Genomic DNA, 16591 nt, shown 5'->3' on the forward strand with positions numbered 1-16591 from the left:
TGAATTTGGGAGAGTGCTTCAGGCCCTCTGTTACACACCAAAGCACAGATGCCATGTTTTCCATCTCCTTTTCTTTCAGCTCTTAGATATGTCTTGGCAAATTATCAATGCTCAACGGGGTCATTTGAAAACTAAAGAGATACTTCAAGTGCAATGATGAGGATTTAAGGAATCTGAAGCAGCAACCACAAAGAAAATTCTTCTGATGGCTTTTGAAGCTTCTTTTCATTCTTTTAGCAAAATGTCCTTCTTTGTAGCCTTTGACAAACTTAAAGAAGTATTAAAATCAAAGAAGCTTGTTTGATGTTTGATAGGGACTTACCATATAATATGTGTTCTTAGAATAGCATTGATGGACTTTTCCAGTTATTCAAAGGAAATGACATATGCCAATGTCAAATGGGAAGTTGGGAAGAGAAGGCGGGGCAGGCAGCAAACTCACTCTCTGCCTTCTCCATAAACCAGCCTAGTGTTGAGCTAGGGGGGCAAAGAATAATGGTAGAAACACCAGCCAGGCACAGCTGAGCCTCAGGCCACCCTTTGGTCATTTAAACCCCCACAGAATTCCAAGAGATTGGTGGATCTCAGAGCGACTCTCTGCAGTAAGTATGCTATAGTTTGGTTACAATGAGCATAGACTTGAGACCCTGCTTAGCTACTGAGAACTCTGATCTGGGGAAAGTCTTTTATCCTCTCTGTTCTTCCCACATATAAAATGATTGATGCTACTTCATTGTCACCCAATCCCCCATCTTTGTTGGCAGAGCCTTGCTCCCACAGTAAGGGTTGAAAATGCCATTATTTATTTCCGCAGCTTTCTTTGAACCTAGCACCCGAGTACATGACTCAATCCAATGAAATCCAGTGGCATCTCAGGGCAAGTCTGCGTGGAGACCTCTGAGATGCAAGGGGAGGAACTCCCCTTTTCTTGGCCAGTAATTGTACCTATATGAGGATACCAGGCCTGCAGCTGCCTTGCAACAATGGCAGACACGGCTGAGAGGGAAACAAATGTCTGAAGGATGGCAGAATGGAGAGATGACAAGACCCTAGATCCTTAAAGATATTTTTAAATCAGTGCACCAGCTTTGGCACTTCCTCCAGCAATTTTCTGCTTCTCTATGACAAGAGACAATAACCATCCTTAATGTTATGCTAATTTTAGCTAGGTCTTCTGTAGTTATAGCTGAAAGGATCATAACAGATACAATAATAACTACCCTATAAGGTTATTGTGAGGGTTAAAAGAGAATGCATTTAAAACACAAAACATCTATGTACATAAAAGCCTAATATGCAAAGTGTCCCCTTGGGAGTTCAACCAACCAGGAGTTCGATCACTCGCTATGATGTGCGCTGACCACCAGGGGGTGGCATGGAACGAAGGAAGGCCCAGGCTGGCAGCTAGCAGCCAGGGAAGGGAGGCCCAGCCAGCAGTCAGCAGTTGGGGAAGGGAGACCCCAGCCAGCAGCCGGAAGCCGCTAGGGGCCCTTATCCATGCACGAATTCGTGCACTAGGCCTCTAGTTTATAATGCTTGACATATATAGATATAGTGGATACTATTTATAATAAAAAAAAGCTACTTCTCAAATCTGATCATTTTCCCCTCCCCCAGGAATACTGGCTGTATTATCTTTCTGACTCTATTGCAATTGGTCAGGATCATCTCAGTCTTAAAAGTTCATGGCATTGAAATTACTAGAATTTATATTTTTATTTTTATTGAATTTATTGGGGTTAACAAAATTATACAGGTTTCAGGTGCACAATTCCACAACACATCATCTGTATACTATATTGTGTGTTCACCATCCCAGGTCAAGTCTCTGTCCGTCACATTTATCCCCACAATCACCTCCCACAATCACCACACTGTTGTTCATGAGTTTTTTCCTCTGGTTTTCTCAATATTTTTCTTTCTATGAACCAGTGTTTCTTCTGCCATAATAGCTCAATACATAAATGGAGTCATCTAAACTCTTCTTCTATCACTCCCCTCCTACGTACTGATATAACTGGCAATGATTTTCTAATTATTTGGGACATCTTTCAGAGTGTCTCACATGTGCTTCCACCAAAGTTCTGCCTTTCCTCAACGTCAACTTTAAAAATAAGTTTTCTTGATTTCAGAGAGGAAGGGAGAGGGAGAGAGATAGAAACATCAATGATGTGAGAGAACCACTGATCGGCTGCCTCCTGCATGGCCCCGATTGGGGATCGAGCCCACAACCTGGGCACATGCCTCACTGGGAATCAATCCGACGGTCAACCGCTGAATCACACCGGCTGGGCTCAATATGAAGGCTTCAACAGCTTGGAAAGAATTACCACTGCCACACACTATGGTTGTCTCCCCCTCTGCACTGTCCCCTCGGCTGCTGGCCCTACCTGCACCAGAAACCTCTGGCGTCATGTGGACACTGTGTGCTGGATTACTCTGGAAACTAACACCACGGGCTTTCGTGCAGGAATAGAAATCACACGTTTCTCCCTATTTCGTGTGATATTTGGCACATGGATCTCAAGGTAGTTTTACCAATGGCCCAACATCTTAGAGGAATTTTAATGAAAATAATTTTTTAGGTCTTTATTTTTGGCCACTCCCTACCTGCTAAACCTGTACACATTACCTCACTTTTCTAGAATTAATTTCTTTACAGCCTAGGCCTAGGAGCAGTTAAAAGAGGTAATCACTATGCCTTTATGGAAACTTCATTTCTTTTAATTGAGTTTTGGCTAACGGTCCAAATTTGTCAGCTTCTCAATCTCTCCCTCTCCTCATTTCCCAGAGGCAAATATAATTTTAGCAGTCCTTCCCACCAAACTTCTAGATACTTCCAGAGTCGTGTGAAACCCAACCATGCACAAAGCTTGGGTTTCATTTGGGACCCTCCCTTCCCACCACCTACTTTCACACACTACCTAGAATTGTCAAGCAGGAAAAACATCTATCATATATTTTCTTCCCACTTCTCATTCAGTGGGACATATTTTTATCATTTCAGACCAAAGAGAACATTACTTTCCCCCAATATTCAGAGAGTGTTTTTAAACCTTTTTCCTATATAGTTCTGTAGAAACGATAGTAAATTCTAAAGACCTGCTTGCTCACTTTCTTCATCCAGTGCTTAAAAACCTCAGTCTCCGAAAATGATCCTGAGTTGGCCCAAATCCCTCACAGTACAGTATAAAATAAAAGACTCCTCCTTTGATCCTTGGTGAAGAAAGAGCTGGGCTGACCTATCCTTCCTCTCTAACTTAGCATCGCCCTTTATGCAAATGCAAAATTATGTCAAGTCTCTGTTTTTCTTAAGCATCACTAATTCTAAATATGTTCATTATTTTCTCCATCTTTTAATTTTTTAAGAAGTCTATTTTGCTATTTTCTTGAAAGGGCATCACGTTCTCCCATTCCTCCCAATCAGATAAACAAACAAACAAACAAACAAAAAAACTCCAGTTGCTTTGGTAAGTCCCACTTTTTAATACTTTCATAGTCATTATTGTCTTCCTCCTGTATGTTCTCTAGTATTTGTGTTCTGCTATAACTGATTGCTAAAATTTGATGTTGGTCTCCCTCATACAAGGTCAGTCAATGCTAACTAATAAAAGCAAACATTACCTCCCTGAGAAGATGATTAAGTCATAATGTAATTATTCTAAGTAGACAATAGTTCAACACTGGGGAGAAAACATCGTGGGGATATGCATGTATGTACCATTTTCTAAAAATCTACTGAGTCAATGCCCTGGCCAGCGTGGCTCAGTTGGTTGAGTGTTGCCCCAGGCTGGATCCCCAGTGGGGGGCATGCAGGACGCAGCCAATAGATGTTTTTCTCATTGATGTTTCTTTCTATCTCTCTCTCTCCCTTCCTCTCTCCCTAAAATCAATAAAAAATTATTTAAATTTTTTTAAAAAAGTATTGAGTCATAATACTAGCACTGGGTTCAGAGAAGTTTAAAATCTTTAGAGCATTTGCAAAAGTACGCCCACAGAAAATGCTTTAAAACGGTTGAGCTTATAACATATATCTCTTGCTATATGGCAGGGGGGAAGGGGCATTTTATTACTGCTACACAGTCATTTGATTGTGACAGTTAAGTGACACACTTACCGAACTGGTTTGTGGAAATAAATGAATAGAAGCTGCGCATAAAAGAAGAGCAAGGCCAAAACCGGTTTGGCTCAGTGGACAGAGCGTCGGCCTGCGGACTGAAAGGTCCCAGGTTCGATTCCGGTCAAGGGCATGTACCTGGGTTGCGGGCACATCCCCAGTAGGAGATGTGCAGGAGGCAGCTGATCGATGTTTCTCTCTCATCGATGTTTCTAACTCTCTATCGCTCTCTCCCTTCCTCTCTGTAAAAAATCAATAAAATATACTAAAAAAAAAAAAAAAGAAGAAGAGCAAGACTGGAGGAGCCCAAGAGGTCACACATGTAGAGGTGAGTTTTGTGTGGATGAAGGAATCATGTAAAATTCAGATATCTGCAGATTAACCAATACTATAAAATTTTCAAAACACTTTTAAAATATCTGAGCTTTCTTGCTGAGCTTAAAAGGCAGTAGGAAGGGACACTCCTTACTCAATTTGCTTTTCTTCTTTCTGTGCATTCCGGTTTAACAAGAGTGAAGACATTAAGAATAAGGAAACACACTGTAAAGTATAAAAAACATCAAATCACTCTATTGTATTACCTGAAACTAATAAAACTGATATAATATTGCATACCAACTTAACTTTAAAGAAGGATGAAGAAATTAAAGACAAAATAAATAATGACCTTCCAGAGTAGCAAAGGAGACTCAAATATGGAAACTCCATGAGCTGTCCCTACAGGAAAGCACATTTGCGACATACAATGCACACTGTAAACCCAGAACGGGTAGTTTAGTTTCTCTGTCTCAAGTAAGTTGATCCATCAACTAGGGGACTTTTATCTGTGACTACAGAGAAAAATAATAAGAAAACCCATCCAAGTAATAATAACCGGATCATATTCCCTTCTCCAAAATTCTACACGCCTGTCTGCACACAGAGCCCAGCCATGTCTGGGGAAAATAAATAGTATATGAGGGTCAAGTAAAATTATTCTATCTAGTTATGTCAGGCAGGGAATGAAAAATCACTGCTCAGATGTCCTTTTACAGACAAACATTTCTATTTTTTTTTTCATTATGTTAGCAATGACTCTAACCTTTATTTCACATAGTTGTGGTTGTGTCAACATCGTTGCATTCTATTCTGAGCTACCTTTTCTTCGGTTAGTTAAAAAAACAACAACAAAAAACCAGAGAAGTAAATAAGCTAAACAATCAATCAGCCGTTTAAGGGACATTGATGAAGTGACAGGCACTGTGCTGGAATCTGGGCATAGAGGAATCAAACCCGGGCTCCAGTGGCTCAAAATTTAGGCGAGTGGTCCTACAGACATAGAGTTACAGAGATGCTATGAACAAGACAAGGGCGTGAGGAAGGAACAATTTTCCTTTGCAAAAGCAACGAAAGCTTTTTACCAAGAATCTCAGCTCAGAGACTCAGGTTTATTTTAGGCTGATAATGGAGTGGGTAACATTCTAGGAAAAGGGAACAGTCTGGGCAAAGGTATAAATGATCATAAGAACACAGGGCATCTGGGAAACTGTGAACAGTTTGACTAAAGTTGGAAAGTGGAAGAAATTATGAGAAAGGCCAGATTACCAAGGGTCTTAGATGCTCCATTAAGGGAGGGCCTTTTACTGAGGCCATGGAGGATCAGAAAAGATTTTAGCAGGGTTCTGACATAATCAGAGGACTTTGGTCTACAGGGAGAGTAGCATGGCATGAAGCTTGGACTGAGGTGGTAGAAACAGAGATTTGAATTACTTAGGATCTGGCAACTGGATTAGAACAGGAAGTGTGAATGACTCATTTTAATTATTTTTTAAAAGGGGTTTTAAATTAATTTTTAAAGAGAGAGAAGTGGAGAGAGAGAGAGAGAGAGAGAGAGAGAGAGAGAGAGAGACCGACCCACCACAGTGTGGGCAAAACACTGATCAGCTGCCTCCTACACGGCCCCTACCAGGGATGGAGGCCACAACCCCGGCCATGTGCCCTGATTGGGAATTGAACTGGCAACCTTTTTTGGTGCACAGGATGATGCTCAACCAACTGAGCCACACTGGGCAGAACATTATTTTAATTCTTGAAAACAGTCACCCTTGCCCAGGCCATCCTTACATTTCTGGGATTGAATTCTATCTTGTTTTCAATTCTGAATCTATCCCATGTTCTGGGACTGAGGCAAGTTGCTTTCACCTAGGACCGTGGTCGGCAAACCGCGGCTCGCGAGCCGTGGTTTGCCAAGCTGCAGTTTGCCGACCACTGATAGGAGAATGGGCTGCTGAGTGAGTTGGAAAAGAATGAATGATGTTCAAAGAAATGACACGTGCAGAGGCTGGTCTGGGAGAGAAGCCTCCGGACTCTCTCTTTAAGGACAGCAGCATGAACAAATTAGTCATTAGCTGAGGTCGAAAGTGAGTGTGACTGTAAGTGCAGCATGAGGAGATTGGGTGGGACAGACCAGATGTTTCCCAATTTGCTTTGGGAAACCAAAGCCCTAGAGAAAGGTTTGCGAAAAGCCACCAGGGACTACTAACCTGTGACAATGGTTGATTGCTTTGATAATGATCTTTCCTTTCCAGAAGTTTCCAATGATGGGAAATGTGGAAACATAAAGGCCATGTGCCTAATCAAGTCCATTCTTAGCTAAGGAGAACAATGCATGGAGCATTCTGAAAGCCTCTATTGAGCTCTCTGACCCTCCAAAGAGGGAGGGGAGAAAATGCGGTTACTCAGTTTTATTTAAAAATCCTTTCAGCTAAATAACACCAGCCTTATAGTCTTCTTGAAATTCTTCACCACAAAATATCCATTAGAGTCCCTGATAAAAGGGCGGTACTCACAATCCCCATGCTAATTATGTAGGCCAGTGGCACAGCTTTTTGCTTTGAAGCTTCTTAGAGATATTTGCTCTTCTGATGATGAAAAATGCTTATAATCTGGCCAGCCAGTGGTAAAACACCATCTCTTAAATTTGATGACAAACTCTGTATCAGCTTTTACAAATACCATCTGTAGCTTAATACTTGCTGAGTGAAAGCAAATAGATAAACATTTTCAAAGAGAAGAAGCAAAACTTGGTTAAGACTCACAACCTTACTATTCAGAATGATTCACAGACCAGCAGATCAGCTTCACCTGGAAACTTAGAAATGCAAATTCCTGGGCACCACTCCAGACAGGCAAGATGACTCAGAATCAGCATTTTAATAAGATTCTCCAGGTGATTCCTGTGAAGGATTTTTGAGAGCCACATGAAAAGCTTCATATGGCAGACATTTGGGGGAGAAGTAGCCAAGCGTACTGTTCCTTTTAGACTTTTAACCATATGTTTTTAGTTTTTGTCTCACTCCAATGTAGAGACCCTTAACATTTATTTGTTTGTTTGTTTGTTTATGTTTAGCCTGTTTGGATCTTCTTCCCAGTCTGGTAAAGTCTGCGAATCGATCTACAGAATAGTTTCCAAATGATAAAAATAAAATACATATGACAAAGGAAACTAATTATACTTAAGTACAGTTATTAAAATAATAATAAAATAATAATAAAAGGAAATGTGAAGTGAATTCTACCAAAGATTGAGAAAAGAATTAATATCAAACCTTCTAAAACTCTTCCCAGAAAAGAAGAGAGGACATTCCCAAACTCAATTTACAAGGCCAGCATTACTCTGCTAGAAAAGCCAGACAAGGACAGTTTGAGAAAAATGCAGGCTAATATCCCTGATGAAAAATAGATGCGAAAATCTTCAACAGAATTCTAGCAAACTGAATTCAACAGCACATTAAAAGGATCATACACCATCAGCAGATGCTCAGCTTAGGAACTGCCCCCAGCCCGCAGGCCCCAGGCCAGACAACGTGGGTGCCAGTGGGGGCCCCCCGATTGCCCCACTGGTCACCCCACAGAGGGAGGCGACCAGCGGCAGTGGTGGAGGATGGGGCCAGGGAGCGGGCGGCACCAGGCCGGCCAAGGCGGGTGCCAGTGGGGGCCCCATGATCACCCCACTGGTCACCCCACAGAGGGAGGAGACCGGCTACAGCAGCACCAGGTCAGCCAAGGTGGGTGCCAGGAGGGGCCCCTCGATTGCCCCACCAGTTGCCCCACAGATCGGCCCTGATCACCAGCCAGGCTTAGGGAACCTCTAGTGTTTTAATAAAAAGACAAAACAAACAAACAAAAAAAAACCAGAGCCTGGCACTTAGTAAGCACTCAACAAATATTTGATGAATCAAGCAAGGTGGCAGAAAGAAAAACATTCAAAAGGACATTTCCTAATAACTACTACTCATTAGAGTGATAGCTACACCTAAGTGACTTACCAATATTTGCTTTAGGATGGCATTTATTAGAAAAAGTGGATTTAATTGAACACACTCTCAAGTTTACTTAAGTTGTAAAATTTGATAACTTTAGAATAAACAGTTGGGCCCACAGGTTAGAAATGATCTAATATCATGTTCAGGAAGTGGCTTTGGCACTGTTAAGTACAAGGTAATTTAAAACCACCAAAGTGTTCTCATTGTTAATGTTTAAGGAGGTCTGGGAAATATGTCTATTCATTTCACAATTTAAAACAAAAAAATCTTAATAGCAATATTTGAGTATCTCTGAACAAAATTATCACCAAGAATAATTAGAAAAAGCTTTATATAATCTATGAACCCACATTTATGAATTTAAAACTCACTTCTCAATATCAGCCCTTCAATCATCAGGTCCTTCAAAAAACCACTTTTTACTGAGAATTGATTATATTTATGGTTGATGTTGAAATGAACCAAAAACAAAGACTTAAGCATGCCAATTGCTTTACATCCTTGCCAACACTGTGGTATTCAATTTTTATTGTTATTATTATCATTATCATCCTAGTGGATGTGAAATCGTATCTCATTATGATTTGATTTACATTTCCCTAATGACTAATGATGTTGACCATCTTCCCTTGTATTTACTGTCTATTAATATATTTTCTTTGGATAAATGTCTATTCAAATCTTTTGCTAACTTTTAAATGGATCATTTGTTCCTTTAATTATTGATTTGAAAGAGTTCTTTATGTATTACTAGAGGCCTGGTACACAAATTCATGCGCCAGTGGGGTCTGGCCAGCCCGCTCCAATCGAGGGCCAATAAGGCCAGGTAGGCCGGGGGGAGGGACCGAGGGTGGTTGGCAGGCCGGCCCCGGCCCCTGGTCGAACTCCTGGTCGAAGGGACAATTTGCATATTAGCTTTTATTATATAGGATAGTGCAATGTAGTTTCTTCCTTCTTTATGCATAGAAGGAAGAAACCTCTATTGAGCTCTCTGACCCTCCAAAGAGGGAGGGGAGAAAATGTGGTTATTCAGTTTTATTTAAAAAATGTAGTTTCTTCCTTCTTTATGCATAGTCTGCATTGTTTTCATTGTATTCTGCCTGATCTAGAATTCATTAGCTCTTGGTTTAAGGGGCATTATTGAGTGCATGGAGCAACCTTAGTTGCTTACATTTGTATCTGCTCAAAGTTTATTTTCAAATACATTCTTTAAAAAACAATTATCAATGGTCTTATGTGGATAAGAGTATCCTCAATACCCTCTGCCACAGGCAGGTGATGTGTTTTAAATGGTCGGCCTTATTTCACACATTGTCTGCTTACTGTTTGTGCAACACACTTGCTAAGTGGAGCTCTCTGCCTTGTGTCTCCATTATCTGCATAAGGAGCACTTTCTGCCAAACAGCAGAGGCTGGAAGGATTATATATGCTCCGTGGCAGGAAGTCACTTCCTGATTAGCATCTGACCTGAAATAACTTTCCCCTCGTGGTGTTTCCAGTGTAACCTGATAAGTCGTTCTTCCTTCAGGTGAAGCCCAGAAAGGAGCATTGCGGGCTCATGGCTTTGTGCCCTACAGTCTGCAGGCTTCAATTTTGTCTTAAAAGGAAAACCTCCTCTGGCTCTCTAATCTCTCCTGAACTAAATCCAAATGCGTTAGCCAAGGATGTGTCCATTACTGTTTTCCAGTGACTAGAAAAGTGCCTAGAACATTGTAGGTGCTCAGTAAAATATTTACTGAATGAATGGATTTAAGGACTTTTAGTAAACTTTCTAACCTCATTCCTTCTGACACTCAGGCCATACTCTGAGTTAAACGGGTTTTCTCCATTTCCTGAACTCTCCATATGCTTTCCCCATTACTTTTCTTATGAAATTTCTTCTGTCTAAATTGTGCTACCATGGGCCCTTTCCACAGTCCTAATTGCTCCCATGACATGTTATGTACACTACCTCCACAATGACTATCACCACAGGCTACTTGGCATTCCACTCAATTGTAAATACTATTACATACATGCTATGAATCACACAACTCTTATGAGGCATTTGAGATCCTCTAAGCCTCACTTCTCCCTTGGTCCAGTCACTATTACATGTGTAGACCAGCTCTGTATGGGTTCAGACACACTCCAGCAGGTACAATCTGCCAATACCTCATCTGATACCCATGTCTAGCCCCTTTCTCCTGCTACAGTGGGTCACTCCTACAGAGGCCGAGGCATTAAACACTGTAGGAATTCACTTGGCTTCCACATATGCAGCCTCTGGAACTGTGAGCCACTTCAGATCAAAAGGGGTAAAACTCAATTGAAGAAGACAAAAACTAGTAAATAAATTTTTCCATCTTTTTCATCGAAAACAGACTGGCCTAAAAAGTATTATTCAGATGACCTCCCAAAGACTGTTTTGTGAGATCAAGCAATCATTCATATTTGATTGCAGGCAGTAGCATCTCCATAACAAATTCTCTTTTTTTCTCATTGTTCCTCTATCCCTGTCCTTCATGCTCTATGAAATGTCACTTTCTGATAAGAATGCACATAAGCCTTTGCCATAGGATTTGAATTCTGGGAAGCCCAGATTGTGACATAATATGTGCTAACTCTCATTGTTAAGAATTAAAAAATGAAGAAAATTATAGTTATCCCCCTGAAGGATCTGGTTGGGGAGAAGAAACATAAATTATTCCCCATAATTAAAGGTACCCTTTGCAATAACTGAACTATGAACAAAGTGCTACGGGAACAGAGATGAAATGACATTAAATTCTACTAGTGGTCATGGATTTGAAAGATTCACTAGAGAATATAACATTGAATTAAGTTTCAAAGAATGAAAAGCACTATTCCAGGTGGACAATGTAGGTGAGAAAGGCAATTAAGACCAACAGAGTAGCCTCGAGGAATAGAAAAGAGGTAAAAAATACACTATAGACATTAGATGTTTAATAAGTGGTTTCCACAATTGATTATGAGTTCTTTTAAAAATGAACAGATATTATGCAATTTGGTATCATTCATTCATTCATTCAATAAACACTTGCAAAGTGCCTGGCATTTAATATTTAATATGTGCTCAATAAGTAGGTATTGCTTGGGTCTGAGTCCTTAGCCATCTTTTACACACTGAGAAGTCACACAAATATCCAAGTATTGCTTGTTATTCAGGAGCAGAGAGAAACTCATTGCTTTGTTATTTTGGCAGCACTGTGGATTTAATAGTAAAAAAGTAAAAGCTGTACATGGTTGCAGCTATGCAAAGCAACCTCATCCTGGATGCTAGGAGCATTTATGGGAATAAGCGTTCACGTGCAGTCCTCCTTCAATGCAGCGGATGATTCCAATTTGTAGCATTAGAGGAAATGAACTGAAGGATATGAAACATTTCAGGAGAAGAGGAAGTGTCAAGACTCAGAAATGCCTTATTTCTTACCACATTACATCTCTTGTAAATGTGTAGCTACATTTTACTTGCCATTCTATGAAAATAGGCCTTATTTTTTTAAAAATTACTTTATCTAACATTTGCTGGGCACTGTGTTAAATGATAGGACAGGAAGGGTAAGTCCATTTATTCTCCTTTGTCAACACAACAGCTTGGTGATGGCTGCCTGGAGCCCTGGGAGGAGGGTTTTGAAGAGAAATCTAGGCTCAGACTAAAGGAGATTTGTGATCAATAAGCACTGTCTGTCCCTTATTGGTGAGGGAGGGGTGTGTGGACTCATCTGCCTCATTTGCTGTATCCCTGCCCTACGAGGACAGGATGAATGAAAACACTTGCCTTGGAGCCCACAGTAGTGGAGAAGCTTGTGCATGACTAATTAGTGCAGCGTATCCATGTGGTTCTGGAGCCTGGAAGGGGTAGCACCTCCATCACTCAAACTTCATGAGGGACAAAAGTGAAGCTATTTCAAGGAGAGCCCTATGTATCTATTTTATATCCAGGGCTTTTTGGTAAGGTGACATTGGAAAGGCATTGTTATAGAATTTAAAGTATATGAAAAACACTGACATCATCCAACTCTTCCACAAGTTATTTCCCAGAATATTTATTTGTTCTCAGCATGGACAGCCACTGGAATATTGGATCTCTCTCTTTCTCTCTCTCTCTCTCTATATGTGTGTGCCGTTACCCTCCCTTAGGAAAACTGAGCTCCCCAGCGACAGGGTCTAGGACAGCCATGGGCAAACTACGGCCCGCTGGCCGGATCCGGCCGTTTGAAATGAATAAAACTAAAAAAAAAAAAAAGACCGTACCCTTTTATGTAATGATGTTTACTTTGAATTTATATTAGTTCACACAAACACTCCATCCATGCTTTTGTTCCGGCCCTCCGGTCCAGTTTAAGAACCCATTGTGGCCCTTGAGTCAAAAAGTTTGCCCACCCTGGTCTAGGACCTCAGCTTTATTTTACACCCTACCCCCTATGAGCATGTTTTGGATGAGTCAGTAAAGAACAAAGCAAATCTAATCTTATTGCCTCTATGCAATCAGCTGGCCTCAGTGGTACAAAGGTTCTGATGAACAGGGCTGGTGAAAAACAAATAGTTAATTCGGTTTCAACCTCAAGGCAATCTTCTTACCTGCTGCTCACTTGAACAGCAGTATTTTTGCCAAAGGGCCATTCAAGAACAGAGAGTGTTAAATTGATCACATTCCAGCCGCAGGGCCAATAAAATCATGGAATATGGTAGTCATACAAGGACCGTGGAAAGCTTATTGAACTTGAACTACATGGGTAATTTAAAATGACAACAACAGGCTCATTTTCCTTGACAGCTGGCAGAGGAACCATTGAGCCTGGCTTCTTAGCGTTCGGGTTCACTTTGCCGGGGTCACTCATGCGGCTGCTTGCCCTTTATTCTATGTGGAGACCGGTGGGCTGTGTCATGTCTCCCGGCCGGGGAGACAGAATACCTCCAATTTAGGCCACAGAGCTCTCAGCTCAAGAAAGGGCAAAGGCTTGGACAAGCCTAACAGATAGATGATCACCTTTGGTTTGATTCCAAATGAGAACGGGGACTGCACACAGTAGAGATACACCGATTAAGATAACCGCAGAATTTTGGCACTTGGCCAGGCCAGAGGGAGCCTCACAATAAATCATAACTAAGACTGCCGCGGCCAAGGAGGCATGGAAAAATTAGCATTTTCACCAGAGCTGAATGAAGGTCTTCCTGTCCTCCCCTCCCGTCTCCTCCCTTCCCCTCCCCTCCCCCCTTCCCCTCCTCTTCCTCTTTCCTTCCTGCCCTCCACATGTGGTGTGGAATTTTCACACATATGTAGAACAGCCCGTGTGAACAGCCTCCACAGCCAAATCTACAATGTTTCCACAGTCACCTTCACTGACACATCAATCCTAAAAGCTTAATGATAAAGGAATGTATGCATGAGAGAGAAGCATGGGATGTACTTTTTGGATTCCCAAAGCTTTGGCAAAGGTGGAATCTATTAAACCTTCCCAAGGCTTTTAGTTTCAGACTGTAAAAAACAATGAAGTCAAGAAACTGTTAAATCTAACGTTCGCCTTTTAGGGGACAAGTTTGCACACACTGAGTTGATAAATTCTCACTTATAATCAGAGAGTTGCTACCTCCATGCAGTTAGGGGAGCTAAGTGAAAGTATTCATCTTCCAATGACTACGTAGAGTATTTTTTACAAACTATACCCTCAGGGCAGCGGTTCTCAACCTGTGGGTCGCAACCCCTTTGGTGGTCAAAAGACCCTTTCACAGAGGTTGCCTAAGACCATCCTGCATATCAGATATTTACATTATGATTCATAACAGTAGCAACATTACAGTTATGAAGTAGCAACGAAAATAATTTTATAGTTGGGTCACAACATGAGGAACTGTATTTAAAGGGCCAGAAGGCTGAGAACCACTGCCTCAGGGGAAATGGAGAGGTATCCGGGCAAGAGCAAAGCTATCCAGCTGTAAGAGGTTTTGTGAGGAGAGAGCTGAGCCAGAGAAAATTCTATAGGTTGCATTAGCAAACAGGTTGTGTTGGAACAGTAGGCTGAGTTAAGGGCCTCATTTCCTCTCCCCTCCCAGTGTTCATGCCTTTTTCAATGGGATTTTGCACTTCCTCTCATTTCCTCCCTACTGTGTGCCTTTAGGCTCAACCCTAAACTTGCTTTGGCTGTTGGGAACTTTACCACATTCAATGCAAGGGGTTAACCTCTGCCTAGAAGAGCCAAGTTCACTGGGGTCCTTGTGTCCCGTTTCCTCATTTGCCACTCTTGTCTCTTCCCAGCCTCCCTTGGTGAGTCCATCTCTAATTTCAGAAGTAATCATCTGTTTCTCAGAATCCTAGGGAGAAAAATCTCTCCCCCATTTTAGCTCAGGATTTTGGATCAGGACTTAGTCCTATCATTCAGTTCCTACCACTTTTTGCCAGGTTCAGGACAACTTTCTTGGGCATTCTGTCACTTCTTCCAACACAGACTTAAAAACACGGACTTTAATGTTGAAGCGAAAATACTATGAGGAAAACAGTGTCCCACAACAGATCCTGTAGGATCGAAGGCAATTGTGGCAATTATTTTTCTGTAAAGGGCTGGATAGCAAATGTTTCAGACTCTGCAGGCCCTGTGGCCTGTCATAGCTATTGGGCTCTGCCACTCTAGAGCAAAAGCAGCTGTAGAGAGGGCATAAATGAATGGGTAAGGGTGGGTTCCAAAATACTTCATTTTAAAAACAGCTAGCAGACAAGATATGGCCTATGGATTGTAGTTTGTCAACCCCTGGTCTAAAGCACAACCCTGTACTTTTAAAATCCAAAGTAAAGCATTTACATTTTAAATGCATATGTAAAAAGTCCCGCAATAAATAATGCATTTTTAGAACTACTTGGTCATTTCAAACGTCTACTCATTTGACTAAGTTAATTTATGCATCATTATTTTATACTGTTTTACTTTAAATGAATTAAAATTGTCATTATTGAGTACAGGTTACTATAAAAGAAAATTTAGGATTCTTGAATTTCATAAAGCAATCCATTAGTTCCTCTCATAATGACCTTATAAAAATAGTAAATATTTTGAAAGCCATTCAGTTTTATATTTATACATATATATTTTTCCATTTTGTGAATATTTGTTTCATTTTTTGTTTCTTTATTGGTTTGAAAGGAGGTCTATTTACATACTGCATTTTTTCTTGGAAATTTCACAGTCCTCATTCCACAGTGAAGGTGGTAACCAGTTGCCATGGAGATGATTACCAAAACTCCATTGAGGTTTGTGATTTCTGATGGGAAATGAGTATCGAGAACAAATGAATTCTTATTGCACTTTTAAATTACAGAACTAACCTTTACACTGACCCTGTCATATTATCAGTGGGATTATCTAGTTGTAATTACTTCTGCTGGTAATGAAAAGTTGTTGGATATTAATACTAAAGCTGAGCTGTATGGAACACAGAATTAGACATAGCCACGGGCCATATCCAGTATTCAAACCGCAGTTCTCTCCTGGGAGAAAGAGCTAGAAGAATGGATTCTCAAGGTTTCTGGATGTTGTTAGGGATTTTTATAAATGTGAGATAGATGATGTACATTTGAGAGTTTTTGCCTCCTGACATGTCCGCACTAGCAATTTTCTGGGTAGACTAAGGGCAAGGAAGTTGGATTGGTAATTAAACTTTGGTTCAAGACTCTGCTACAAAGTCCCTTAGACTAAGATTGCACATTTAGCAAATGAAAATACAGATGCCCAGTTAAGTTTTAATTTAAGACACACAACAAATGCTTTTTTAATTGTATGTTTCATGCAATCTTATAATAAAATTTATTAATTGTTTATTTGAAATTAAAATTTAACTGGGCACCCAGAAATTTATCTGGCAACCCTTCCTTAGAGAAATCACATACATAATCTTTTTGAGCCTCAGTATTTTCAGTTACATTAGTTTTTACCTAAATACTTTCTAACTCTAATAGGATTTTTCAAGGTTAGGAGAAACTAACTGCTATAACAAGTATTCCCCACCTTCTAGGGACTTAATACAACACGTGGTCTTTTTCTTGCTCATATACATCCCATTGGTTCAGTAGGCTTCCTTCCACATGGTGGTTCAAGGTCTTATGTTCCTTTGTTTTCCGGCTTTATCATTTTCAAAACATGGTCTCAATAAAATTGAACAGTGAAGTACACTCCTC

The sequence above is a fragment of the Myotis myotis genome, unplaced genomic scaffold, assembly GCF_014108235.1.
Source record: "Myotis myotis isolate mMyoMyo1 unplaced genomic scaffold, mMyoMyo1.p scaffold_m19_p_13, whole genome shotgun sequence".
In the NCBI taxonomy this organism is placed as follows: domain Eukaryota; kingdom Metazoa; phylum Chordata; class Mammalia; order Chiroptera; family Vespertilionidae; genus Myotis; species Myotis myotis.